This window comes from Carettochelys insculpta, chromosome 10, assembly GCF_033958435.1.
Source record: "Carettochelys insculpta isolate YL-2023 chromosome 10, ASM3395843v1, whole genome shotgun sequence".
Classification (NCBI taxonomy): Eukaryota; Metazoa; Chordata; order Testudines; family Carettochelyidae; genus Carettochelys; species Carettochelys insculpta.
The window spans coordinates 4,201,852-4,229,759 of record NC_134146.1 but is presented as its reverse complement, the minus strand read 5'-3'; the positions used below and the strand labels follow the sequence as shown (position 1 = coordinate 4,229,759).

Below are 27,908 nucleotides of genomic sequence, written 5' to 3'. Positions count from 1 at the left end.
CCCGCCCCAGCACAGCCAGGAGACCTCAGTTCTGTTCTGAAGTCCCAGCCCTGTGCCCTTTCCACTAGGACACGCTGCCTCCCCAACCGACCCCGCGTGCGCCGAGGAGCGAGCTCCAGGCCAAGCTGGTCGCTTCCTCGGTTCGTGTGACGTACTCAGCTGTGCTCACCAAGCAACACTCCCTCTCCAAACTCTCTCTGTGGTGGGGTGGGATGGCCACTGCCCACCGACCCTTCCAGGAGCCTTTTTCGATTGAGCCTGGCCCCGCCCAGTCACCTGACCGGAAGTCAGGAGGCGGGACTAGGACTATAAAACCGCAGCCTAAGGCCTCATTTGAGGCTCAGCCTCCCGAGGAGTGAGAGGTCAGCTCGGTGCTCCCAGCTTGGGGGGCTGAGAGCAGCAGGCTGGATCGGACCCCCAGGACCTGTCCGATCCTGGAACCTCAAGAAGCCCCGGAGGACCCCGAGGAGCAGCTGCAGCCTCATCCCTGGCTTGCACCCAGCGTGAAGGTGAGGCAGAGGGATTTACAAGCGGCAGAGGACTGGACCAGACCACCAGCACCCCTGCCAGCTGGGGAACCCCTTGAAAGCACAACCGCGTGCCCGGGTGTGCCCGGAGTGGGAGGACGGAGCTGGCCCAGGGGACAGAGAGGACCGTTAGAGTCCCTGGATCAGCGTGTTGGAGTGTGGACTCCCTGCTGACCCACGCAGCAGGTGGTACTACTGCAACCAATGTGCCTGGGCCAGGACGCGGTGGAGTCGGTGGGCCCCCGTCCCTCCAGCCACCCACTGGCCAGGTGGCAGCCCCCACCGCCCCAAAACTGTTGTGATTTGTTTTCTGCCCCGCCCCGAGCTAGGGCCCGGACTCACTTCGAGCTGATTCCCCCCAGCCCCTGCCTGAGGTAAGGCAGGGGATTGAACGGCTGCCTTTCACCCACCTGTGGCCCAGTGGAACCCGCCCCCCGACCTAGTGCCATGGGGGTTGCTTGGGACACAGGCCGTGGGGTGGGCGGGCTGGCCGCCCACTGACCCAGTAGGGGACGACCCCTTCCGGGACCGCGGACCCTGTCACGCTCCCCTACAGAGCCAGAGGGCAGCCTCCACAGCCTCTGCCCCATTCTTCTTAGCCTGGGGTTGGAACCCTTGGCCGTGGCTTTCCAAAGAGCCCCTGCCTAGTGCCAGTTTAATAGCCCACATCCTGGGGCTATCTTGCAGCGCTCCAGACCCCTCTTAGCCTGAGCCTTACAGGGGCCTAGTTTGCAGAAAGCGCTCAGTACGTTTGCAAGTCAGACCCTTAAGATGAGCGGGCAGCCCCAGTCTCTAGTCACTCTGAGAGCGCAAAAATCAGGCCACCTGTTCTTACACCTCCAGCCCTTACCCTACCACAGACTTTCTCCGCAATACCATGAAGTACCCGCGTCGCGAAACGCTGCACAAAAAGGGCAGAGCTGATGTACCACCCACGTCTCCGAGGGCGCTGGCCTGCATTTCCTTCAAAGGCTGGGAGACAGGAATTCTTTGGGCAATTGGTGTCGTGCTCCGGCTGCTCTCCTGCTCGCTCCAAGGAAGCGGAAAACAAAGCAGGAGGTCGGCTACAGAACGCCCCTTGTGGCAGGGACTCCCCTCGGGGCGTCCCCTTCTCCCTGCTCACCGCAGCTTTGTGAGCGAGCGGCAGATTCAGAGAGTCCCCTGGGTTCTAAGTCCCCCGGGTCTGGTGGATGGACAATCGGGCTGGCCTGGTTTTTACTACATTTCCCCTGGGGCTTTCTTGGACAAATCTCCGTGACTTTCATGGGGCAAAAGAACCGAGCGCAAAGCAGAAACAGTGCGTTTCACTGCACTCTTTGTTCTTGGGTTCACCAGACAGCGGCACTAAGCTCTTCAGTCCGTTCTCGTGCTGGTCATTTTAGTTACTTCTCCTGACTCTGGCAGGTGATGGCCGTGCGGGGTTTAGCACCAAATGCAGGCCTGGGTTCTGCAAATGCTTACCCGGGAGTAAACTCTGCTCCTCCATTTTCGTCAGAATACTCTCCCCCAAACCGCTAGGCGTGCAGAAATGACAATGCCTTGAGCTTTCAGCGCAGGAAGGCGAACGCCCAGGGGAAGATTCAGCAGCCCACTGTCGCAGCCTGATGCTGCAGCTCCTGATGGCGAAACAGACAGGTTTGGTTCTCTTGCGTAAGAAGGGCGAGATGCAGAACGCAAACCAGCAGCACAGAACGTGAAAGGGAAAGCGGGTTGCATCCATTGGGAAGGCTTTTTGCAGTCCAACTCGTGCGGTCTGCAATCAGCGATAGCCGGAGGGTGAGGTTGTCAGGAAGAGACCGGTCCGTTGGGTGCACAGTATGGCTGAATACTTCTGGCCCGTATGGTGGAATGGACACTGCTTTCTTGGGGAAAAGCTACTCGCCTGACATGTCCGGGCAGAGGCTTAGAAACATCTCTACGTGGCTCCGAAACTAAACATCACCAAGATCCCTACTGGGCCCGCCCGCTTCTTCAACAGCCAGAAGAGTAATTACTTGGCATTGGAAATCCCATACACAGGCCAGAGAATTATTAATTTGTCTCCCCGTCTCCAAGGAGAAGCAGACTTGGGAAAGTAAAATATAGCAGTCGTTTACATGCGTCACAAAGCAAGGTCGATTTTTGTATTAATTGCCATGCATAAAACTGTTTATTAACTGGAGCCATGAGGTTATGCTAGAGCCCGAGGGGGCACGTGATGGCAGCTTTCACATCTCTGAAAGGGTGTTACACTGATCAGGGAGAAAAATTATTCTCCTTAGCCTCTGAAAATAGGACAAGGAGCAATGGGCTTAAATTGCAGCAAGGGAGATTTAGGCTGGATATTAGAAAACTCTTCCTCACTGTCAGGGTGATTAAGCACCGGAATAACTTGCCTGGGGGTGCTGTAGAATCTCCATCACTGCAGATATTTAAGAGCAGGGATGATCGAGATGGGGCCTGGTCCTGCCGGGAGGGCAGGGGCCTGGACTTGATGACCTCTTGAGGGTCCTTCCAGTTCTAGTGTTCCATGAAATGATGGTCTCGTATTTTCAGCATGGGATCCCCTCTGCTGGCTTTTCTCAGGCACAAACTACAACTGCTGCCTCTTTTCAAACTCGTCGAATGAAAGGGGGAAATCGCCTGCAGGGAGCCAAGAAAAGCTCACGTTCATCGGCTACATTCTTCACAGATCATTCAACCAGCATGAGAACTCAGCCCCAGGTACATGCCTAATTCGATCCCATTTAAGGCTATGAGCTTAAAATAAAACTCCTAGTTTGCTCTCCAGCTCTGGGCTGCCGCTCCAGCATACGTTTATTCTGGGCGACTGAGGAATTGCTACAAAGACACGAAAGTTGGGATATAACCAGATCAGCTACGTACACATCTTTATCCCTCGTTCTTCCATAATGAGCACAGCAAGGAGAAGGGACGCTGTCTCCCAGTGGCTCTAACACGCCGTACACCCCCCTGTTTGCGGGTAATTCACTCTCACCAGCGGGGCCTGACGTTTTGGGAGATGTTACAAGCACGACAATCCTCTGCGTGAGAAGCCACAGCCGCAGTCTGATCCTGTGCACGCCCTCGGAGATAAAAGCTCCTGGCCTGTGATGGGTGATTTCTGGTGGGATTTTCAGGATTTCCTAGTGGGCGCCTGTTACTCTGGGCACCTGGCCAGGGCTTCCATTTCACCCACTGCTCTGGAATAACAACTTTCAGACCAGTCGTCTAGTTGGGCTCATGTGTAGCCTGGGCCTCACACTAAACCCACACCACCTTGCCTGCTCCCGTGTAATGTCCTGTGTTTGATATCCAAATGCCGGACTGGACAAGGGGTCTTCTGAAGACAGCATCTTACTGTGTCCTGCCCAGGGAACTAGGTCCTTCCACGCCTTTCTCCAGCCTCTGCCTGGCCTTATGTCCAGGGACTCGCTTCTCAGAACATTTGAGCCTTTTCCTGGGGCAGTGCCATGCTAAACCACGTGCAGTTCTAAAAGATAGGTCGGCTATACACTGCCGCAACCCCAAGGCCACAATGCCCAGACTTGGCATTTGAGAGCAGCCCCGAGGCTGCTCTAACTCAAGCTGCCTGTGTTCCTCAGGAGCCTTTCCAGAAGTCAGAGGTGGGCTGGAAATTCACGCCTCTTCACTGAGTTATGTCCCTGCACTAGCCCACCACCAGCCTTTCCCCCGGTGAGTACAGCGCTGTCACACAAGTAAGCCAGGCAGATATTTGCCAAGGTACCCCTCGGGGAGCGTGTGAAGAAGGTGGAAGCTAGCACCACAGCACAATGCTCAGTTGGATTATTGGTGATAGACCCAGAGCAGGACTCCACCCCCACTGGCATGGAATCATACAGTCCTAGGTCTGGAAGGGACCACAGGAGGTCATTGAGTCCAGCCCCCTGCCTAAAGCAGGATCAACCCCCACTAAGTCATCCCAGCCAGGACCCTGTCAAGCTGGGACTCAAAAAACATCTAAGGACAGAGGTAACACATTCCAGTACTTTCCCTCCCCACTCCTGCCCTTTGAAAAGCAGGGCTGGGGGCTCATCAGCCCAGTCCCACGCCTGCTGGCCATGGACGGTGATCTCTGTACGGTGCAATATTTGTCTGGGGCAAGCTCACTTGTCCCGGCAAAGCTTAACAGCAGCAGATACTATTGCTGTTCCACAACCACCTTTCTTAATTCTATTTTACCCCCCTGAATCAAGAGCAACCCTCGGCCAGGCCAAGCCAAATAAGCAAAGGCACAAAGAAATGCATTCCGCCAAGTGCCAGAATTAAACAGGCTGCTACAGAACTCACTCCCACCATCTCAGGAAGCTTCAAGGGCTGGGGCATATTTCGGAGCTTGAGTGCAGCAGGCGGGAAGGCAGCGTTCCCGGTAGCTGTGTGCATAGGCGGCTACCCAGGAGAGATTCAGGGGCCGCTCAGCAGCTTAGCAGGGCGCCCACAGCTGGCAGTGTACCTCTGCGCATTCTGCGGTGCACAGAGTAAAATGTAGTTTGCACACAGATGGAAAAAATTGGACAGAATGCTGCTGGAAGGTGACCCACGGCTAACCCTGGGGGTGATTCCCAGGTGAGCGGCCAAAGCCAGCCGATCCCTGTGGGTACGTAGTCAGGGCGCTTGCTGCTGTCTGTGCTACTTAGCTAGGGTATATGTTTAGTGTCTGTGTCCATGAGCCCACACCTAGCCAGGGCGAGAGTCTCTGGCCACGTCTACACTAGCAAGGTCGTTTGGAAAAAATCAGACCCTTTTTCAAAAGCACTCACGGAGCGTCCACAGGCCAAATGCGCTCTTTCGATTCGAAAGCGAAAGAGCGCGGCTCTCCTTCCGGAAGGCCTCTCCCGCTCCCACGTCAGGAAGAGCGGTTCCTTTCGAAAGCAAGCGTGTGTAGATGCTCCATGGGCCCTTTTTTTTCAAAAGAGCGGTCCCCATGCTGCCGGATTTTTCACCCCCCAGCCCGTTCGAAGGAGCGGGGGCCTGTGTGGACGCTCTCCATCCGCTTTTTTGTGTGTGGACGCGCGCTTTGGGAAGAAGATCGTCCGAAAGACCATCTTTCGACAGATCGCTTTAGTGTAGGTGCGACTCTTAGAGCAGACGCTGGCACGGGCACAAGGGACCAGCTAGCACTGCATGAGTAACTGATCTGAGTTCCCTGGAAGTTCCGAAGAAGCAAAACAAAATTGTTTTGGATCAAATGAAAAATCTTTCTTTGGAAAAGAAATATTTTGGTTAGATTTTAAGGGCTTCTTTTTTTTTTTTTTAAATCATTTAACCTATTTTTTAAAAATAAAGTGGCAGGAAATGTCATAAAGAAAAGTCGCTTTGAAACATGCCATTGAAAGGTTCGTTATTTTTCCCGCCCAGGGACGCAGCGTGGCGCAGAGGGGAATTTGCAAAATGTTCTGGATTTCCCCTGCAGCAAAAGCTTTGGACAAAATATTTTACTCAGCTTTCGAGTGCAAGCTGCACTGCACGCCCATGCTTCTGAATTCCCGTTTCTGGGGTTCTCTCCCTCGGATCTCAAACCAGTAACTTCTAATCTCCACCCCACCAGCAGCGAGGAGAAGCAGACAGCCCGGGGCACAGATGGGATTTCAGCTTGGACTTCGAATTTCCTGGCTGCTGCGCTGGGGTGGGACAAGGAGGTGAAAATACCCTGAAATATTTGGAAAATATTTGTTAATTCCTCCCCGCTCCTGAGTTAGTCTAAAGTCCTCTAGAGAGATGTTGTGCATCCGTTGGAGCAGCAATAAGTATATTTGCTCTGTACTCCTGTTAGACTTATCTAGCCAGTAGCATTGCTGCAGGACACAGAATATGCTGCAGTAACTGATGTCCATTATTGTTCCCTTCCATTGCTCTAAACACTGTATTAGCACCTCGAGGTGCTGGGGGTGGGGAGTGCACCAGGCGCCTCTGATTTGAAATGCCAGACCTGACCAGCGTTCCCAATAAGCGGAGCACTTGGGCGGCCGAGCAGGAGGGATTCAGGTGCCGCCCGTGTGATTAGCAGAGAGACCACAGCCGGCAGCGCATTTCTACTAGTGGTGCGCATCTGCGTGTGCCTTGGTGCACAGAGCAAAATTCATTCTGCCCCGGATGGAAAGAAGTTAGAGAGAGCCCTGGACCTGACCATTAGATATCCCCTCCCTCCACCACTCTGGCTATCCTCTGCCACACTCCCTTTGTCTCTGCACCCGCTACCAGCTTTGTTCTCGCACTTCTGCTGCGGTGGAAGCCCGCAGCAGCCTTCTAGCGGATGTGAAGTGTGCGTGCCCTCAGCTAAGGCGGGGAAGGAATCACTCACTTGCTTTTAGCACTGACAGGCCTGGAAATAGGAAAGCTTGTGGGGGGTGGGGGCGCTGCGAAGAGGCAGGAAAATGCAAATCAGGACATCCCAGGGGTCTCCCCGCAGCACGCTTGGGAATCAGCAATGCTGTTTCCTGCGGCGGAGATGGAGATTGTCAGTGGGGGAGGAATCCCAGCTGCCGCTCATCTGGCATTCTGTACGTCAGCAGCAGCAAATTATGGGCTATTAAATCCAACTTGCTGCCGTCTAAAAATAGCTCCCCTACGAGTGTTACAAATAACATCTGATTACGCGAGCTGGGAGAGAGGAGAGGGACAGATTTCTCCACTCAGCCCCCAGCTCTGCTCTGTGATTCGGGCAGCCCCCTTCCCCAACGGGCCTGGGTTTTGCTGGCCCGGCAACAGAGGAGGGGCACTGAAAACCAGGCGACAGGACACAAGTCGGCGGGAGTTTTGTGCCAGGCATTAGGCTTGTTGTATGACCTGGGCTGGTTTGCAAGGGGGCAGCGCCTGTCAAAGTAGCAGCGTCCCTGGAGGCCTTCCACCCATCCCATGGGGCACAGAAACCATGTGGCGTGGCTGTGAGGGGGTTGGTGTGTGGGGATGAGAGAAAGCAGGTGGGAAGGACAGGCCCACCTCCCAGCCAGGGCTTCCTGCACACACACGCCCCTGTGGTTTCTGTGCCGTTCCCTCTTTCCTGGCCCCTCGCTCCCTATTTCTCTTGCTTGCTCTCCACATTCTGACCGCTCCTAGCAGCATCCCCTGGGATGCTGGGAGCGCAGGCAGCCGGCCAGGAGAGAGTCAGCTGCCACACAACTGGTGAGCAGAGCCCCACAGCCAGCAGCCTGGCTTTCTCCTGGTGGTGCACATTTGCACAGGTGCACATAAAATTTACTCTGCCCCGGATGGAAAAATTGGAGGGAGCGTTGCCCAGCACCACTGACTGCCCAGCCCCAGCTTCCACCTACTACCCCATCCTGCAGCCGCTGTGAGGTATCAGCCAACAGCTACACCCAGGGACCCAGTCCTGAAAGAAATCTTTCCTCAGCTTCCTCTCTGGGCTTCACAAAACCCCTCCCGCTCCACACCCACCAGGCTCCTCACTGGACACACGCTCCCCACAGACCAGGGCACACCAACTCAAAGAGGTCCCAGGCCCTGTCAGAAGGACAGGCACAAAACCTGTATCCACGGTCACAATGACTCACACCAGCCCTTTCACATCCAGGGGTCCTACCCCTGCCTCCCCTCATCCAGGGCACTCAGTGCCCCAAGCGTAACCAGCCCATCGCTCCTCTCTCGAAGGCGCTGATGCAGGAAAATGAGAGAAGACAAACACCCCGCTCACCTGGGGGCGAATGCTTCTCGCACAGCAATTTCTCCGCTCACTCTTCATGGTCACACCTCCACATTAGCCGCCAACAATGGGCCACATCCCCCCTGACTGAATGCACTTGATTTCTCCTCTCTTGCTGTTCACAACTCCACATTAATGGCCGATAATGGGCCACATTCCCCCCTGGCTGAAAAGACCTTGTCAGCTTTGGCCTTCCCCTTGATTGAGACCCCGTCTTTAAATCCTCCTGTGAACCCCCCCGCCACACTCATGCATCTGACGACGCGGGTCTTTGCCCACGAAGGCTGATGCTCCAAAATATCTGTTAGTCTCTAAGGTGCCCCAGGACTTCTTGTTGTTTTTGAAGATACAGACTAACTCGGCTGCCCCTCTGACGCTTCTCACACACAAAGTGCTCCACGTCTGACCTCTCCGTCCTCACCCTCCGAGGAAACCTGCATGACATGGCCGCTCAGATTCGTAATTTGGCTAGACATTGAGCATCCTGGGCTGAGCAGAGACACTGGATTTATGGCTGACGACCACCATCTGTGACCCACTCACCCCCTTTTCTGTCCTGTGACAGGTGGGGTTAATGGGTCCCTTTCACCAGAGGAACTCCCCATCTTGCATTCGTGGTGACGCTCCGAGAGCCTTTCCCGGATCCAAAGCAGAGCTCCGGGCAGCTCCAAAGCTTGTCTCTCTCTCACCGACGCACCGTGGTCGCCTAAATGAGATTTCCCAACCCACCTTGTCGTCCTCTTAAAATGGCCGCCATTCCCCGTCACAGCAAGAGGCGGGCAAGAACCTTGGTTCCTCCTGTTCCGGAGGCTGAGGATCCTGAGCTCAACCGCCTGGTCCCAACTCGAATCAGCCAGCCCCTTAACCCTTCAGGGAGCCATGCCGGGGAGTCGCTGAACCCCTAATTAACTTCTCAAGTCAACGTGGCAGGTTGGCTGGCAAGCTTAGAAGGTCTGATGGGGTTTTAAAACCCCCCGGAGAAATGGGAGCCGACACTGCGTGTGTGGTCGGAAGTCCTTACATGTAAGCCCCGTCTCCTGGGGATTTCTGACTCAGAGCACCTGCCAGGGCGGAGCTGGAGGGCTTTGTGCTCTGTGTCTTGGGAGCAGGCAGCTAACTTCACCCCCTGCTGCTTCTACATCTGATGTGTATCTGCTGTCTGTCAACCTCTCTGCGGACTCCCTGCTGGTAACTCCAGTCTCCTTAGCAAGCTCTCATTCCTAGGAAAACGCTAACTGCGTCCTCTCCAGGATGGCATTTTTCAGCCTGTCTTTCAGGCAATCGGTCGGCTTTTGTGTCCAATTCGGGAGAGGCCCCTGGGCAGGGGGTGGGGGATAAACCTTCCCTGGGCTGTCCGTTCTTTGTGGCACCAAGCAAAACCCAGTCAAGGCAGGCGCGAAATATTCAGTGCAGTTAGGTAGGAACCAGTTTTGAAGCCTGTCGTCAAATTAGCAAAGATTGGGAAGGAGAAAACGCACATCATTCGCAGTTTTGCCTCCTCCGTCGCTAGGATCCATTTATGTGCCCTTCACTACACACCTCCACCTGGCTCTGCTCCCAGCCCGTGCAGCCTCCTCAGAAGCGGTCAGCCTCCACGCAGAACAAAGCAGGGTCCCAGACACGGCTCCTGCTCACCCCAAGGAGAATCAAAGTGACTCTGCTCAAAGGGGAGAGCTGCGTGGCAAAGCGGGGTGCGTGACATGGCCCTTGCCAGTCCCCTACGGGTTCTGGGCTTTTGGGCAGGTTTTCCGTGTGCCTCAGAGGCTCACCGCAGCCCTTCTGCTGCCTTGGGTCTTTCCAGAGGCGAGGGTCTCCATTAACAGGGACCCTAGATTGGTGGCAGCTGACGTGGCTTTTCCTCTGCCCCGAATACAGCAGCCTTCCCCTGGGTCACTTCTCCCACCGCTTCCCCCTAGTGCCTTCCCCCTGCACCTGGCTGAGCCTCCTCTTTCCTCCAAACCCCAGTTCTCCAGCATCACTTCCTGGTCCGCTCCACTTCTCCTTCACACTGCCACCTGGGGGGGAACCTTTTATAGCTGGACGGCCTCAACTGGCAGCAGGCGTCTGACTAGCCGTTTGCTGCAGGGTGGTTCTTAACCAGCCCCAGCTGCCTGCCCTCCTCTCTGTGAGTCTAGGTGGGGTATAAAAAGGCCCTGGCCCAGCTCCCAGGATACTTGACTTCCCCCAGGCTCTTGTAGCTTGCAGCCTGTGGTCTGCCACAGGTGTGTGAAGATGTTATTCCCCTGGTGTGTTTGGTACTGTCTTGTAGTAACAGCAGGTGTGTGCCTCAGTTTCCCTAGGCACGACTTCATTGCACAATTGGTGACGTGCGTCTCGGCATGAGGCCTTCTCGCACGTACACAAGGGGCCTCCGCCGCCATTGTTACCTAGGCAACCAGGTTCTTCCCAGGAGATGGGGCAAAGGCGGGAAGAGGGGCCTGGCCCATTTGAATTGGACCTGGGCAGTGAAGTTAGGGCGTTTCGGAGACAGAAATCCCCAGGGCCCTAGCTCGACTCCCTCTGGGCCCCCTGCCCCAGGATGGACGGCACAGACGACTTCTGGTTTCTGTGCTGGCAGGTCTGTTCGACGCCGTGTCCCGGCCGACGGGTGCTGGAGGTGGAGCGGTGTCGTTCAGGGCAGCCCCCCGCTAGCCCTCCTCCTGCCAGCAGAGTAACGCTAGCCCCAGGTGTTTGTGCCTGGTGGCAGGGTCAGCCTCGTTCCTGGGCCCCAGCTCCTCCGTTCAGTCCATGGGCCCCACCATACGAACCCCCTTTCCCTTGCCACCGGGGGCGGTCTGTGCGGGGGAACCCGGTCCGCACCCCCTCGTTCCGGGTTCTGGCCCAGGGACCCGGGCTGGCCGCTACCAGCGAGGGCTGGTTGCCTTCGCCCTGCCCCTGCAGCTCCTCGCCCTGGGCCGCTTCCCCAGACGATGCCCCGGTACCTCCTGCCACTAGTGGTAGCCATGGCCACAAGTCCCCTCTTCTGTTTGGCTCCTCCGGCTGAGCAGCTCCCCACAGTCTCTACTTGAGCTTCAGGTCCCCTGGCCTGGGGCAGCCCGGCCCAGCCCCCCGGGTTGCTGAGGGCTCCTCTCCTCATTTGCAGCCTCCGGTGTTCGTCTCAGTCTCTTCCCCTCACCTTCCAAACCCTCCTCAGCCGCCCTCCCCTTGCCCTGCGTGGAGAAGGGCTTAGAACGGTCGCCCTGAGCGGGCTCAGCCCACCCCTCAGCTGCTCCCGCTCTGATTGTCAGCTCCGTCTCTGCCCTGTTTTTCACTCCGGTCTTTTCCTCTCCTGGCCCCACGCTGCCACCCTGGGTGCCGGCTGCTCTCCCCCCGCCGGAAGACGGCTGATCTGCACGCAGAGGCAAGGGAGTAAGACATCTTGGTGTGTTCGATAGACGCCGCTGGCCTGTCCCGCTGCGTCCCAGCCCGGGGACGGGGTTACACAAGGTCCCCTAGACGTGCCCCTTTTCTGTGTGCTCTGCGGCTCGCTCCAGGCCCTGCCTGGGGTCCCTACCACCTGTGCACACCTTCCCCTGCCGCCTGTCCTAGGCCTGGGCCCCTTTTTGCTCAGTTCATCCACTGAACGGGGCACAGAGGTGCCCTTCCTCAGAAGCAGCCGTCCTGGGGCTGGCTCAGACTTAGCCCGAGAATTTAGGCAACTTGGCTTAACAACGCATGCTAAAGTACTGGTGTAGGCAGAGCAGCTGGTGGTTTCCACAGGAGTTAGCAGGTCCAGTTAAAGACTGAGCAGGTTCTTCATCTCTAACTTGATCCACTCACTCACGTGAAAACTACAAGCTTCAGCAGCATTTTAACTCAAGTTCAGACCTTGCCTGATCCCCCTCGCCAGGTTCCCTATCTGGCGGGCACTTGTGCGACTGCTCAGGATTGATCCCCATGCTGCCCAGTGGAGTAGCAGAGTGCCCATGGCTGGGTTTGTATTTCTAGGGGTGGTGCACATTTACACACTCCCCGGTGCACCTAATAAAATTTATTCGGCACCTGGATAGAAAAGATTAGAGAGAACATTGCTCTTCACCTCCTCCCAAGAAGACACGGCCTCAGTCTCTTACCCTGTGGGCTCCCAGGACATGGCGCTCACCAAAAGACCTCATAACGCCCTTAGTTTGTTACAGAAGCGTGCCAGTGAAAGCGCACGCGGGGAGGAGAGTGCTTGGAAAAGGCCTCAAGGGGAATTTGTACCCCGAGTATTGACGAGCTGATCCTATGGCATGCTTGCCTCTTCGTCCCGTTCAAGCATGCGTATCCCACAAGTCACAAGAGGGTTACTCTAGCTGCTAGCCCTGCAGCGTCAGCCTGAGAGTCCAGCTGCTTTGTGTGCATCCCCTTCAGGGATACCTGAGCCACCCCCACCGTCTCCAGATGCCTGCTGCCTGCGAGCGGAGGGACAGACAGTTCTGGGGCCGGAGACAGACCGCAGTGCTCAGGTCTGCCTTTGGACCCGGGCTGCCTCTGCAGCGCAAACAGGTGCACGCTGGAAGGAAAACTTTTGTCCCTAAAGCGAGCAACTGCAGCGAGGAGGGAGGCCGGTTCGGCTGAAGGAGAAGGTCCTGTTGCAGCTGAGTGCTCTCCCGAAGAGCAGGATTATGCTTTGAGGAAACCCCGAATCTCCACCTTCCCCAAGCTTCAGGAAAGAGCAACATGACGGGTGGGCAGCAGGGACTCCCTGGGGGCTTCTCCCTCGCTGCTCCCACACCACGGCCCATGCTCAGGCTGGCCAGCGGGAGCCCACCTCTTTCTCAGGCAGGGAAAGAAGGGCACATGGAGACAGACACTCTTAAAATTCAATACCACCCCCCAGCATGGCTCCCCAGCCCAACCAGCTGCAGTGGGGGGGCTCCAGGATTTGATTATCATCGAATTCTGCTGCAGCCCAGCTCTGCACTAAGTGCCTGCAGCTTGGCTGCCTTATCACAAGCCATCAGACACAGATCATAAAATAAACGCAGGCAGCAGCCTTGGTGAGCAGCTCCAAGGACCCCTCGCTGGGACGAGGCAGCTGGATACGCACCAGGGAGGTGGTCATCCCCATGTCCGGCCTTACCTCTCAGCATCACGCAGGCTGCCGCAGGCTCTTCCTTCTCCTAGTTTACGCCCTTGATGGGGAGGATAGGAAAAGACCCCATCCTGTGCTCTGTGTGCTTGGCCCTTGTAATCCAGAAGGGTTAGATCTGGGCTGGCAGGAAAGGGGTTGCTTGGAGCAGCAGATTGATGGGGTGAGGTCTATTTTCTTTCCCCGATCCTTCTGCCTGTGTTGTTCTGGGATGGAGCTCGCCTTCAGTGGCAGCTGCTGGCTCTGATGGTCTGAGTACTTCCCTGCCCACCCTGCCAGCTCCAGCTACCCCTGTTAAGGTGGCACTCAATGCCTCAGCGGCAGAATTGCTATTTTTCTGCCCAAGGAGGCTCCGGTTCAGCTCAGCTCCCTCTGCCTCAGACCACAGGCTTGTCCCTCCTGCTCCTCCGTGTGAATGGAGCAGAGACACGAGAAGCAAGAGGAGGAGTTGGGGAAAACAGCCGTGCATTTGTTTAACCCCTCTCTCGCTCTTTCCGGCCCGAACGCTTGGCGTCTTCAGACCGAGCAATCGGTGCAGCCAGCCAGAGACGGATCCATCAGCCAGCAATGCCCTTGTCGTTCTTGTGCTGCCCAAAACTCTCGCGCTCCCTTAAATGGACAGGCCAGGCTAAAACATAAAAGAAGCCTCGTGATTGCCAGTTAATTCACATTCATCCTTTGGGTTAGCCTTGCCCACTCCCCAAATGAATCCACAGGCCATAAGTACTCAGACTGGGGCTGCAGAGGTTTGGCCGCACACGCATTTCAAATCTATACTCATTCAAGCTGTCTGGTTACGGGGTTGTGTTGGTCCGTCCTTTGTTTCCCTGTTCGTTCGGATTTCTGAAATGCTGTCCCAGCCCGGGAAAGTTGTCCATGGAGAGGCCTTTGCAAAAAGCGCTTCTCACCCCGGTTAGGGCTCTGTCCTCTACTGTTATGACAACCCCTGCAATGGAAAAAAAAAAAACACCGTCCACTGTGTTTCAATCCATTGGTCAGTTTCTTTTTAAAAAAAAGCATCTGTGCATCTTCATCCGGGGCCAAGGTTGTGCTTTCCTAAGGAATGGAACAGCCCTTGGAAAACAAACAAAAACAAAGGCCAAAATAGATAAAAAGCCTTTTTGCCCCCTCTTTCCATGACGCTCGTGCCTGAATGCTCAGGGGTGATGCTATTTCAGGCATGTTGCATTATTTATAATTCCCTATATTTATATTAATTAAAGAAGTCATGTGTGCACCGAGCTCTCAGACTTCAAAGGCAGGAAAAAAAGGCAGCGACAACTTAAACTGAACTTTCTGGAGAGAACTAGACAGGGAAGAAGGGACTAATGTGTGTGTGTGTCGGGTTAATTAGTAAAAAAAATTAATTATTCACATTTGTATCAATTTATATTTGTATAATTCATATTTAGTTATGTTGTAAGCTGTAATTTGTACCCGAACAAAACCAGACTCCATATTGTAACCAAGGACCCATTTTAACACCACTCTCCATTTTGTAAAGCTCTCTTGGGGCTGACCCCTTGCCTCGTTAAGTGAATAGGATATGAATTGCATAATTGTATTAGGTGCGTGAATGGGGTATGTGTGATTAATCCTCAACTCCAGCCGGTCCTGAAGATCACACACCAGTGGCTGAAGAGGGCAGACAGTTCCCGGAAGCTGAGAAAAAGATCCACCGTGAAGACAAAAGAACAAAGTCACATTACGGACAAGCTGAAAAGTCACGTCTGAACACTGGGGCAGCCTGACACAGCAGGACCCATCGGCTGACATCGAGCCTGTAGCCTGTAAAAGAAGGGGTGAGAAGGGGAGACCTCTGGGTAATGTTCTGCTGGCAACATCAAAGAGCACCGGTGCGTGCCCGACAGAGACCCGGCTCTTCTTCATGCCCGGCTTTCCTGGCCAGTCAGCCGCCACAAGCTGCCAACTCACGCTATGGACTCCAGCTACACTCAGGACTGGTAACTGTACAGCAGCTGCAGAACATTTGGGATGTGTGTGTGTAAATGTGCGTGTGTGTGTGTAAGAGAGGACCACAGTCAATTACTGCACAGAGAGACGACACAAGAGGGATCACAGGAGCACAGGTGGCAAAATCAGCCTTTTAAAGGAAATTCTGCCTGGGGAGAGGAACGGGGGCCCCAGCCCCATCCTCTCCAACAAGCTGCCAGCTGTTGCTCTCAGCATTTCTGGCGGAGGTCGGCTTTTCAACGTTGGGGAGCAATGGAAGCTGGTGGCTTTGGATTGATGGACTCTACCCATGACCTCCAAAGGCTCATCAATGGCTGTTAGCCAGGACGGGTAAGGAATGGAGTCCCTTGACGCTGTTTGTCAGAAGCTGGAGATGGATGGCAGGAGAGAGATTGCTTGATCATCACCTGTTCGGTCCACTCCGTCTGGGGCACCTGGCATTGGCCTCTGTTGGCTGCCAGGACACTTGGCTGGATGGCCCTTTGGTCTGAGCCAGTGTGGCTGTCCTTATGTTCCTAGATCCCTTGAGTAGTTCCCTTCCTCAGGTCACATCCAGGTTTCCCAAAACTGTGGAGAGAGTTGAAAAGTATCGGCTGCACTCCAGAGGGACCAGGTGCTGCATTTGAAATGCTGGCGTGACTATGTCATACCAGGAGGTTCGGGATGGAGTCTACCCAGGTAGTTACACTCCTGTTTATCCCGGGGACCCGTAAACACCAGTGGCCTGTGCCGATGTTTATGCCGAGGTGCCAGCAGCTGTACATCTTTAGGAAGACGAGTGTCCACCTCTGGGGCTGTCCACTCGTGTTCTGAAGGGCAGAATCTCCAAGTAAGTGGGGGGAGGTAGCAGCCGCCGCTTAGATGAGAGATCCTGACCCAGCTCCTGTTTCGAAGAATGGCTTAACGAGAGTACTTCCCTCAAAGAAGTCTTGACCGGTGTACGGCTCACAAAGTCCAAACTTTGGATCATAGGACTAGTTGTGAATGTATCTAAGTGTCTCCTGGGCCTCAGAAGACTGGGGAACCCATTAGGAGAGCCCAGGGTGGTGATTTCCTGTCTCCAGAAAGAAAAGTGAAGAGCAACAAGATCCTTCTGTCTTCCCCTGGGTCAGCTCTTCAGCCAGAGTCCTCTAGCTTTTGCTAAATTCTCTACAGGGCCCACAGAAACACTAAAAAGTGCCTCAACATCACTTGTGAAAATTCCCCTCTCCGGGTGAGCTAGAAGCACAGGTCGAAGTACCTGCATTGGGGTGCACATGACGTGTTAGTCTAGTTTCGTTTAGTTAAGTACTGGTGCTCCTCCACGTTCTTACCCACCAAACTGAGTCCCCCACCCCACCCCCGGGACAAGCCGCTGGCAGGAGATAGCAAACATCCACACAATCATTATCCCTCTTCATCTGGCCGGCCTTGAGCAAGCTTGAGCTGGAACCTGAAGCTTCAGAGATACTCCCAACTGAGGTGAACCGGGTCTCACCCCTCAGAGCCTGCAGACTCAAGGAGATGCCACTGCGTCAGGGTCACACGTGGCTCCTATCATCTGGGCTATTTTCACAAGCCAGAGACCTGAATGGCAGCTGAGATTTGAGGGTAGAAGATGACAGCCAGAGCCTCATCGTTTAGGCTCCAGCCTTCAGCTGAAAGCAGACACAAGCAGCCAAAAAGCCCTGTGAGGATGTGGGCAAACACCTGTGCAATGAAATGGCAGCCGCAAAGCCACCATGAGCCGAGCCGCCCAACCGCTGTTTAAAGAAGGGGGAATGTCTCACCTGTGAGTCTGAACTCTGGGCTGTAAGGCACTGCTGGCCTTATCTGTTGCCTGGATGCCAATAAACAGGCCTACCGATGGGAGGGGCAAAGGGGAGCTGCCCCCAGGGTCTGGTGTTTCGAAGGAGCCTGGCGCTCCAGCCGGTACCCTTGCTTGCTTTGGCTGTGGCAGCTGGAGTTCTGGCCCCTTTGAGGTGCTGCGGCAGCCCGGCTATCCTGCTGCATGTGGCTGTGAGGCAGCCGGGAGGGCCAGCACCATCATCCGGATGGCCCTGAGGGCTGAATGCCTTAGGCCCTGCTCCTTCCACCCTTGGCCCTGCCCCATCTGGGCCCCTGTCAGCACCACTGCTAATAAGTACCTATAAGACCTAGCACTTCTCGTCAACAGAGCTCCAGGCACTTTCCAGTCTGCAACGTGCCTGTGATGGATGGGTTCTTCTCTCCATTGCACGCGTGGGGGCCAGTGAGCAAAGCCCAGCCCACTCCCACCAGGGGTGAGATCTTCACAAACCACCCAGCAGCCTCCTCCGTTTTTCAGTCGGAATGATCTGGGATTTGGCCCCGTTTGGCTCCAGTTTAAAAGGGGACGCAGCTCCGACTGACTGGATAAACACTCCCTGCAAACGAGTCAGCTCCTGGGGGCTCGTTTTTGGAAATGGAAAGAATTCCCCAAGAAATGATCAGCTAGAAACCGCTGTGCCCTGCAGTCTGGAGCACTGCAGAGCACGAAACGTGCATGTCTTCCGGTGGGCTGGCTGGAGCTTCCCCTTTCAACGAAGAGACGCTCTCCTGAAAGGCCAGTCTGTGCCCGGTTGCGACCCAGTCATGCCATGTGCTCTCTTTTGCCAAGGGCTATCGTGTTCTTTTCTCGCACTCTGCTGCTCCTGCAGGGCCAAGTGCGCATGGTTGCTTTTGAGTCACAGAAAAACAATAAGCAAAATCACACTTTTTAAAACGTTTATTAATTTTCAGTTTAATCCAGCATCTAGGTGCCAAAATCTGCCTGGATCATAACAGACTGTCACTGTTGGCTGAGGCTGTTCCTCTGAGTATTTGTTTTTCATAATTGCTTGTTCATGCCATGTGGCATTGTCTTCCGGGTACACCGAGCTCTCCGGATGCCTCCAATCCCTTCTGGCATTGTTCAGCCAGTGCGTAAGCATCCGTGACCTCGGTGCTCCTCGCAGGCACACCTGCTCTGCAGTGTATTTACTGAAAGCAACACCAGGAGTGCAGAACACCCATGCCAAATATCTGAAGAAGACACAGTGGGCAGAGCTGCCACCATCCCCCTTGAAATGCTAATTCACTATCCAAGTGGGTGTTGGTTTGGGGAGCTGGCTGGGCACCGCTTACTGCAATGAAATGAAGGAAAGACAAAGCTAAAACGGCAGACTCGTCCTTTGCGGGCTCCATTTTGCCTGCTGTAAATCTCCAGTCAAAAGCCCATTATCGTGGAGTACAAGTTCACTGGCTTGGACTCAGCAAGTCAAGTGCAGCAGAGAAGGACCTGGAGGTTACTGTGGAGGAGAGGCTGGATATGAGGCAACACTGTGCCCTTGTAGCCAAGAAGGCTAATGGCATATGAGGGTGCATTAAGAGGAGCATTTCCAGCAGATCTAGAGAAGTTATTATTCCCCTTCCTTTGGCACTGGTGAGGCCTCATCTGGAGTATTGTGTCCAGTTCTGGGCCCCCAGTACAGAAAGGATGTGGATGCGTTGGAGTGAGTCTAGCAGAGAGCAATGAAAATGATGAGGGGGCTGGAGCACGTGATCTATGAGGAGAAGATGAGGGGTTTAGAGTTATTTAGTTTGCAGAAGAGAAGAGTGAGGGGCGATTTGGTAGCAGCCTACAACTTCCTGAAGGGGGACTCTAAAGAGGATGGAGAGAGGCTGTTCTCAGTGGTGTCAGGAGGCAGAACAAGGAGCAATGGTCTGAAGTTACAGAGGGGGAGGAGTAGGTTGGATATTAGAAAAATCTATTTCCCCCAGCAGGTGGTGAAGCACTGGAATGTGTTACCTAGAGAGGTGGTGGAATCTCCATCTCGAGAGGTTTTTAAGTCCTGGCTTGACAAAGCCCTGGCTGGGATGACTTAGTTGGGGTTGATCCTGCTTTGACCACGGGGCTGGACTTGATGACCTCCTGAGGTCCCTTCCAGCCCTCAGATTCTAAGTGCAGTTGAAAGCAAGACCCACCCTTGAATTAAAAGTGTGAGTCCATCACTTGTTTGTGGACCCGGTGCAGCTGTGGCCGGTACACTCACTTGCATTTTCACCAGCCGAATCTCCCCTCAGAGCGACCAGCCAGCGAAACACCCCTCGATTTTCAGCTCAGCCGCCCTGCCCCTGGCACACCGCAGGTCACCCAGTAACACCACACTACGCCCAAGGACTATTCTGCTCCCAGGTGGTGCAGAGCCCTGCGTAGAGGCTATGTCTCCCGCAAGGCCTGGGCTTGCTCCTCGCCACAGACCCCGGGCTGGGCTGAGACTGGGCTCAGAGCCAGCCTTGCCAGCCACTGGCAAGGAATTTCTGGACATGGAGTAGAAGAACATTCTGGAAACCAATCTGTGCCGTGGGCACCTCCTTACGCACTGTGCCGATGGCTCGAACGGCCAGGGGAGCTCAAAGGTCCCTGTTTTCATTTACGCAGCGGCTCGGCCGACCGCACCAGCACCTGTGAAACCCCAGCCCAGCTGGCCAAATCAGCCGGGCAGCAGCTTGGCGGGAGGCCCCAGCACAGGTGGCTGGACCCAGCGCATGTCGGCCAGGCAGGCGGTCACAATCCTGCTCCTATTACAGCCCTTCCCCCTGGCCCGACCCGGCTCTCCTCCCGCGCTGGGTGGGGACGGCCAGGAGCCCCTCGGATGGCTGGGCCTGGGGGGTACCACCAGTGACCGGCCCCCCGGTGGTAGACCGGCAGGCGTGCGCTCTGCTTGCACGCTCCCCAGGCCACGCTGCTGGGCTCCCACTAGTGATGCCGGCGAAGAATTCACCCCCAGGAGAAGCCCCCTCTCCACCCCAGGCCTGGGGTCGGGGGTCCCTGGTGCTGACCTGCCACACGGCGCTCGCCCTGGGGCCAAGGGGGGGACTCTGAGCTCCCCTGCGGGGTGGGGGTTAACGATGGATTTGCGGGACAGGACCAGTCTTAGCTCTTTCTTACAGACCCCCCGAGAGTTGAGTGACGGGTGGCAGAGCCTCAGGCACAAGAGGCAGGGCCGGGGTAGCCTGCCCAAATGGGGTGGAGGGGGCAGCACACAGCGCCCTAGACCTGTTTGGGTGACCCCTGCCTAGGGGTGACAGAGAGCTCTTTGGTTTTCAGCCAGGAAGAGAGGGGGACTTTTCCTCCTTGGCCCACAGCTCCTCCTTCGTTAACAAAGGGGGCTTGGGGCGTGGGAGGAACCACAGGCACCCGCAGGCCTCTCGCAGGAGTCACCGGGCATGGACCCCGATTGCTGCCCAGAGGAGGGCAATTCTGCCCGAAGCAGGGGCAGCCCCCTCAGACGGTCTCTCCCCTGGCTGAGAGCTCCGTGAAGGGCAGAGTGCCCAAATCCCTCCGGCCCTACCAGCCAGGGGAACAGCGAACCCCCGCTGGCTCGTTAGCTTTGCTTGGCCTTTCCCCTCTGACGAGGCACAGTGGTGGCAGACTCCTGGCTGGGCAGAGGGCGAATCCTGTGAAGCGTGACTGAGCCTCGGCCGTCTCCCACCTCTGGGCTTGGAGCCTGCCCAGGCGCAGCCAGGAGAGATGTGCAGCTTCCTGTCCTCTCCCGCCAAGCACCGAGGGGGCACAGGGCTTGCTGGCGGAGTCAGGCAGAAGAAGCTGCCCAGGCGTGGCTGGGGGAGTCTTCCCTCCCCAAGCCAGGGGTCACCCACCACCCAAACCTTACAAACCTCCCCAGACGTGGCTAGCCCTCTGCTGATCTGTGTGCACACGCTCGGCTCCAACCTCCCTGGGTCTCCCCTGCGGCTGGGCAGATCCTCCCAGCCCGGGCGGGCAGACTCATGCCAGCCGCTGCTCCCAGCTCAGCCACTTCGATGCCGCATCTCCCCCTCAAAACTCATTCACATCCTAAAATCTACATTCCCGGGGGCTCTTGTCGCCCCTTCGGCCTCTAGGTTTGCAAGCCTGTCCGAAGAGCCCTCAGATTCGTCTGGAAAAGGTTCCTCTTTGTCAGCCTGCGTGAGTGATTACTCCTGGGCTGGTGCCCAATGTGTGGGGGGGTGGGGAGGGTGAGTAATTTCGCTTTCATTTTTCAGAGGATTGGTAAAGAGCTCAAACCACTCATGGTACAGCTGTAATTATCTGAGCAGGGAACCCACTGCAGGGGTAATGGCTGCAGCTACTCCTACCGCCCCGGTGGGTTAATAGCTCGGTGACTAACAGGTGTCGTACGTGAACGGAATAGCCAACAACCCGCCCTGGCTGGCTGGCACTCAGCAGCCAGCATGCCAGCTTGTTTGCTCAGCGTCACCCCTGCCAAATGCAGAGGTGTTCCCCCAGGCGGGCTCACGCTCTGCCCTCGCTGTCCTTGTTCCTTGATGAAAGAGGAGGAGGAGGAGGTCACATTGGAGTGAGCGAGAGCAGAACCTCCTCCCCGGCAGTTCAGAGGGTTGAGAGAGTCCTTTATGTTGGGCCACGGGGGATCCCCTCAGCCCCCGTCCAACCTCTGCAGTTATCGGCTCTGAGTGCAGAACAGCAGCATGGCACACACCCTGGACGAGAATCACAGAACACTAGAACGAGGAGGAACCTCGAGAGGTCATCAAGGCCAGGGCCCTGGCCTCACGGCAGGACCAAGAACGATCTATATCGTTCCTGCTTAGATATCGCTCCACCTCACTCTTAAATATCTCCAGTGATGGAAATTCCACAGCCTCCCCAGCCAATTTACTCCAGGGCTTAACCACCCTGACTGCTAAGAAATGTTTCCCTGTGTCCAGCCTAAGCCTCCCTTGCTGCAATTTAAGCCCATGGTGGCTTGTCCTGTCATCAGAGGCAAAGGAGAATAATTTTTCTCCCTTCTCCCTGTGACGTTCTTTTAGGTACTTGAAAGCTGTGTGGCAGGCCAGAAGCAGCAGCCGGCAAATGTCTGATAGAGGGTGAATATTTTGGGTGCTGGAGGAGCTTCTATTTGGTCCCCTCCTAAGTTCCCAGAGGGTGCAGACCTGCAGGCTAGATAGGCAGCTGGGGCTCCTTCGGAGTCAGACAGCCACTGCTTGCAATCGAGGACCTGCTACCAGTTAAGGCCTCCAGGCTCCCTATAAAAGGTTTTCCCCAAGCAGCAGGGAGACAGCAGTGCCCTCAGAGAAGGAGGCTGGAGGGCTGAGAAAAGTACAGAGGAGGACAAGCTGAGTGAAGCTGGGGGACGCCAGCCACCGGCTACCAGAGGGAAGTGGTGGGTGCAGAGGCCTGAAGAAAGGTCACTGCTGTGGGGCAGGGGCAAAAGCCCTGCTAACTCCTTCCTTCCTAGGGTCCCTGGACCAGAGTCCAGAGAAGTGGGTGGGACTGGACTCTCCCCTACCCTTCCCCTGGAGGGATACCCAATTTGGGCCAAACTGGGGCCCTGCTCCGCCCTCCCTCAAGACTGGCCTGTGATGAAAATGGCTTGGTAAAAGAGAGACCCTTGTCCTCGGGCAGCTCCAGGGCAACGAAAGGGCCTCTCCGAGTCACACAAGGAGCCGCCTGGAAGCGCAGGACCCCTAAGGGGCAGTCGAGGGTTTGTCACAGCCGATGTCATCTCCCCTTTCAGCCTTCCCTTTTCCAAAGTACAGGAGCTCATTTCTCTCAACCTCCTCTCCGAGGTCATATTTTCTAGAGACCTTTCATCATTTTCGTTGCTCTTCTCTGGACCCTCTCCAATTTCGCCCCCTCTTCCCTGAAATGTGGTGCCCAGGACTGGACGTAGTTCTCCAACTGAGACCGAATCAACACACAGCAGAGCAGGAGAACGATTTCTCTCACCTTGCTCACAAGTGGCGGGACTGGGCTCGCCAGCCCTCACCAAAGTTCTTGCCAAGGGCTTCGGGTGGCAGAGGCAGTTCACGTACCCCCACGAGTCAGGCAAACGGGGCACTTTGCCTCAGCGCGGCTTGGTTTGTGCTGCTTTCATCCTTCGTCCGAGCATTAGCGGGGGCAATCATCTGCTGGGAATGCAATCATCTCCTTTGAACAAAGAACTAGCCCCTGGCACGCACCCTGGGGCCCAAGGGAGTTCGGCGCACACCGCCCTGTGACTTCACAATGCTCCACTGCTCTAAAAACCTGCACAAAATCTTCCCCGACTGCTCAGAAGCTGCAACCACCTGTAAAACCTGCTAGCGGTAAGGTTGCAAAGCAGTGCCCAGCAAACTGAATCATCCCTGCCTGGCCTCTCCCAGAAAGGGCATTTCAGACCTGGGCAAAATCTGCTCAGTTATCCAGGCTCGGCCAGGCTGGGAAGGCAAAGCATCCCCTCCCCTTGCCTGGAGAGTACTGGCAGCAGTGTCAGGCTGGACCTCGACTGGTCCCTGACCCCAGGTTCCTTGCTTTGCCTTGCAGTCGTTGGCCGGTGGTGGCTGAACATTCGTGTCTGCATTTACCTGCCTGCTTAGCCAGGGGGTTTAAATATTCCTAGTTGGCTTCATCCCCTGGATGGACACAGTGATCAGAACCTGCATCAAAAGTGACATCTGCCCCCGAGGAAGGGCAGAGCGTGACTGGCTTGTCGGAGACCCAGGGCTGGATGCTCCCAGGAGAGGCACTGACTCAGCACATTTGCCAGGAGCAGCCCTTGTGTGGTCAGACACCAAGGGAGGCCACAGAAGCTCCTTCACTGGAGGTGTCCAAAGGAGGCTGTCCTGGGCGGTTGAGACATAACAAGTCCTGCATCTTGGCCGGGGTTAGACTGAATGACCTTCTGTGGTTCCTTCTAACCCTGTGCTTCCGTGTGAACATCGACACTGATTTACTCTTTCTGAAGAGTTCTGCTAGGGTCTGGCTGGCTTGGTTCACAGGAGCAGGTGCTTCTCACAATACAGCCGTTGCTTGACTCAGAATCTCTGCGCCTGGGTGGTGGGGATTATGGGATTCAAGATAAGTGGGGCGCGGGGTTCCCTGCCAGCTGAGTGCTTGGGTGGCCACCCAGGAGAGAGTCAGGTGCACCCACCTGATCAGCAGAGCGCCCACAGCCGGCACTGTGTGTTTCTGTTGTTGGTTCGAGGGAACCTTGGTGTGGAATCCAAAGTTTCTCATTACGTTCCCTAGCTCCTGCATTAAACGCAATGCGCTGACAAGACCGACCCAAGAAAGCCACTGGCAAGTAGAAATTGTCCAGCCTTTGTAACGTCTCTAAAACTTAAACGCTACCGTAATAACCAACTACTCTAAAGTCAGCAATAGTATTGCGGCTGTCCTCCACGCCAACAGTCTACTCTGCACCCACATCCACCACAGTCTCCCATGCGATCTGCCTTTTCTACCCACTTGTCAGCCTCTTGCTCCACCCTGTCGGCCCAGGTGCACCGAAGAGCAAATATCGCACTCTCTCCAAAATAGTAAAATAAAAACCAATCTGGGCTTAATCACAACTGAAGTAAACATCCAAAGACACAAAGTAGAAAAAGCACAACAGCCGGTTAATGACCAATATTATTTGTATCTGTGTTTAGAGCTGCAAAAATGAGCCGTAGATATCTGCATCCATGTCAGCACATGCGGATACGCAGGGTGATAAAGCTGATACCTGAGGATTTGCAGGGCTCTATCAATTAACAGCCGTCTTGTAGAAAAATGAAAGGGGCAGCCAGCTCAAATGGCATCAGCATTCAGTTGAAGAATCAGAGACAATCCACTTGAAGGCCGGTCAGTTTTAATAATGGATTCAACGTAATTTCAGGTCTGCACTGAGGCCATTTCGTGGTTCTAAACCACAGTTTGCTCTTTTCATTGCCTTTTTTTTAAAACTCCGCTCTATCGCTGTGGGAAAAACGCAACAGGACACGCAACAGGAGGACTGGCTCAGGACCTTCGCAGCCCACCCACATCAGCGGAAGGACTGTGGTTGGATTTGGAGAGATGCTGATCACAGCCAGTAACTGAAACAAACAAAATTCAGATAGTTTGATATGTAAGGTGAGGCTGCTCTTGCCTCATGTAGATTTTCAATGCGTTCTGCAGCACTGGGGAAGTTCCCGACGAGAGGTAATGTGGTGCCAGTATTTTTAAAAGGGTCAGTGGGATGACCCAGGTAATTATAGGCATCTCAGCCTGACTTTGATCCCTGGCAAGGTAAGGGAGCAGTTGATACAGGAGGCTAATATCATTAATGCAAATCAATGAAGGTTTATGGAAAATGGATCCCATCAAACTAATTTGATAGCTGGTTTTGTAGAGGTTACAAATTTGACTGATAAGGGTAATAAGGCTAATGCAATATGTTTTGACTTCTATAGGGCATTTGACTTGGTGCCTACTGCTTAAAATTATGATGCTGGTACACTGGGGCCAACTCTGACAAACTCATAGTTGGAAATCAGTCGAGCTCACCTTCAGGTTAGAATCCTAGAACACTAGGATTGGAAGGGACCTCAAGAGGTCATCAAGTCCAGTCTCCGACGCTCATGGCCGGACCAAATGCCATCTAGATCATCCCTGTTAGATATTTAACCAACCTGCTCTTAAATGTCTCTGGTGATGGAGATTCCACAGCCTCCCTAAGTGTCAGTCATTGTTCAAGACAAGTATTAGAATTGTACAGGTGAGTTTGGTGGCTGGACTCTGTAGGTGGTTGTAAAATACCATGTGTGTTGATTGAACTTGTAACGGCTGCATTCTGTGTTACGTTATTCTTAGTTATTCTCCAGATCTGAAGAACTGGGTCTGTTTCACGAATGCACATCACCTAATAAATAGCATTGTTAGTCTTTAAAGTGCTACGGGACTGCTGGTTCATTTTGTGAAGATACCGACTAACACGGCTGCCTCTCTGACGCTATGCGGCAATATGCCAGTTTCCTTTTATGGTGAAGGAAGGCGGGACTCTGGGTGTGTCTGTGTGAATACATAGAGGGGTAGCCATGTTAGGCTGTAACTTTGGAAACAACAAATGGTCCTGTAGCACCTTAGACACTAACAAATTTAACAGATCATGAGCTTTCAGGAGTAAAACTCACTTCCTCAGACAGGTAGAAATACTAGAATCCAGGGTATATAGCAGCAGATAAAAAAAAATCTTAAATAAAAGGGAAGGGAGAATTTCATCACCCGATTACGGAGGGAAACATCAGAATTGGAACTCATTTACAAATGAAACACCATTAACTTAGGCTTGAATAAAGAGCTTAACTGGCTATTGCATTACAAGGGCAATTTCCCTGCCTTTGATATTCTCACATCTCCATCATATGCTGTGGACGGGGCACATCCAACTTGATTTGCTTCATTAACTGATCTTACTAATGGCAGGTAACTTCCCTTCCTGTCCCTTTTTAGCTGCTATATATACCCTGGATTCTGGTATTTCCACTCCTCTGAAGAAGTGGGTTTTTACCCGTGAAAGCCCATGACCTAATTGACTGGTTAGCTTTTAAGGTGCGACAGGACTGCTTGTTGTATGTAAATAGTTTGCTCCAGCTTTGCTTAGACGTTGTACATTCGGCAGATGGAGTGGTATTTTGCTCGTTGTAATCAACTTAGTTGGTAACCCAACACCAGCTCTGTTTGTATTGAATGCTGGGATAGCTAAAGCACAGTTAGCAAAGTTGGTAATTTTGTGGTAATACAGAAAAGCAGGACTGGGCTAAACTGTTCCCTCTTTACAGCTACATTTTGGGACATATTTTCAATTCAGTTTTAATCCAGTGGGTGCCTCGTTAATTTCTGTTTTTCTAGGTAAAAGGTCTGCCACTAGACTATTTAACATTTTTATCAATGGCCTGGGAGAGAACATCAAATCACCCCTACTAAAGACTGCAGATGACACAACAGCTGGGGAGGAAAGAAATAAAGAAGAGGACAAGTCACTGCTACAAACAATCTGGATCACTTGGTAAAGTGGGTGAAAGCAAACCAGGTGTGTTTCAATACAATAAAATGCCAGTGTGTACGTCTAGAAATGTGGCACCTGATAGACTAAGCTATATCAGCGCATAAGCTTTCGTGGGCAAAGACCCACTTTGTCAGAGGCGGCTAAACATGAACATCAAGCAGGAGCAGAGAGGTTATTTCACCTCTGCATTTGATACCGGTGCGACTGCTGCTGGAGTCCTGTGGCCAGTTGGGCTGCCCACAATCTGAAGGTGGATGTTAATAAATTGGAGAAGTCTCAGAGAAGGATTAGAAAACCTGCCTCAGAGGGGGGGACTCGAAGAGGTGGTTACGGGGAGCCTCGATTGCAGTCAGCAGAGGAAGGTCTAACCCAACCCAATGGCTACATCTACATTACAGCAGCCTGCGGACAGAAGTTACTGTCGGAAGAGATCTTCCAGCAAAACTCCTATTGACAGGTCGCATCCAGACCACAAAGCAGATTGCTCGGTTGACAGAGAGCAGCCAGACTGCCCGGCTGCTCTCTTGACAGCCTGGGCCCTGGAACCCCGGTACACTGGGTGACATGCCTGGCAAGCCCCCCCTCTCCCTCCCATGCCCACTTGCTGCCCATGCTGAGGCTTGCTTAACTCGCTGAGGGGCAGCAAACCTAGTGCAGGGCTCGCACACTTGCTGAAAGAGACTTTGCATCTTCCAGGTGGCCAGGGCGCCAGAGCAGACCCCACGGAGCTTCTCCCGCACCTTACCTTGGCTGCCCTCCTCTTCCTCTGTGGGGACGAGCTGGGCACCGGCTTTGGGGAGCACACCATGGCTGCCACACGGGCCCGCCTGCGCGCGCCCCCTCGGGTGCTCGGGTGGATCTGGAGGTACCGCACCAGTTCC

The 27,908-nt window shown here is 54.5% G+C and overlaps 1 protein-coding gene across 7 annotated transcripts in view; it reads right to left on the bottom strand.

The window, feature by feature from the left end:
- Positions 1–27,908, bottom strand: part of DGKG (diacylglycerol kinase gamma) — a 122,933-nt gene that overhangs the window by 76,638 nt on the left and 18,387 nt on the right. For 4 of the 7 annotated variants that reach the window (XM_075003756.1, XM_075003754.1, XM_075003749.1 and 1 more), the window contains exon 2: positions 13,253–14,207. The exons of 2 other annotated variants lie outside the window; for them this stretch is intronic. The gene's annotated coding sequence lies outside the window, so the exon portion shown is untranslated. Of the gene's footprint in view, positions 1–1,988; positions 2,144–2,902; positions 3,196–13,252; positions 14,208–27,908 lie in introns of those variants that run through there. One more of the 7 variants, XM_075003751.1, reaches the window with a different exon arrangement.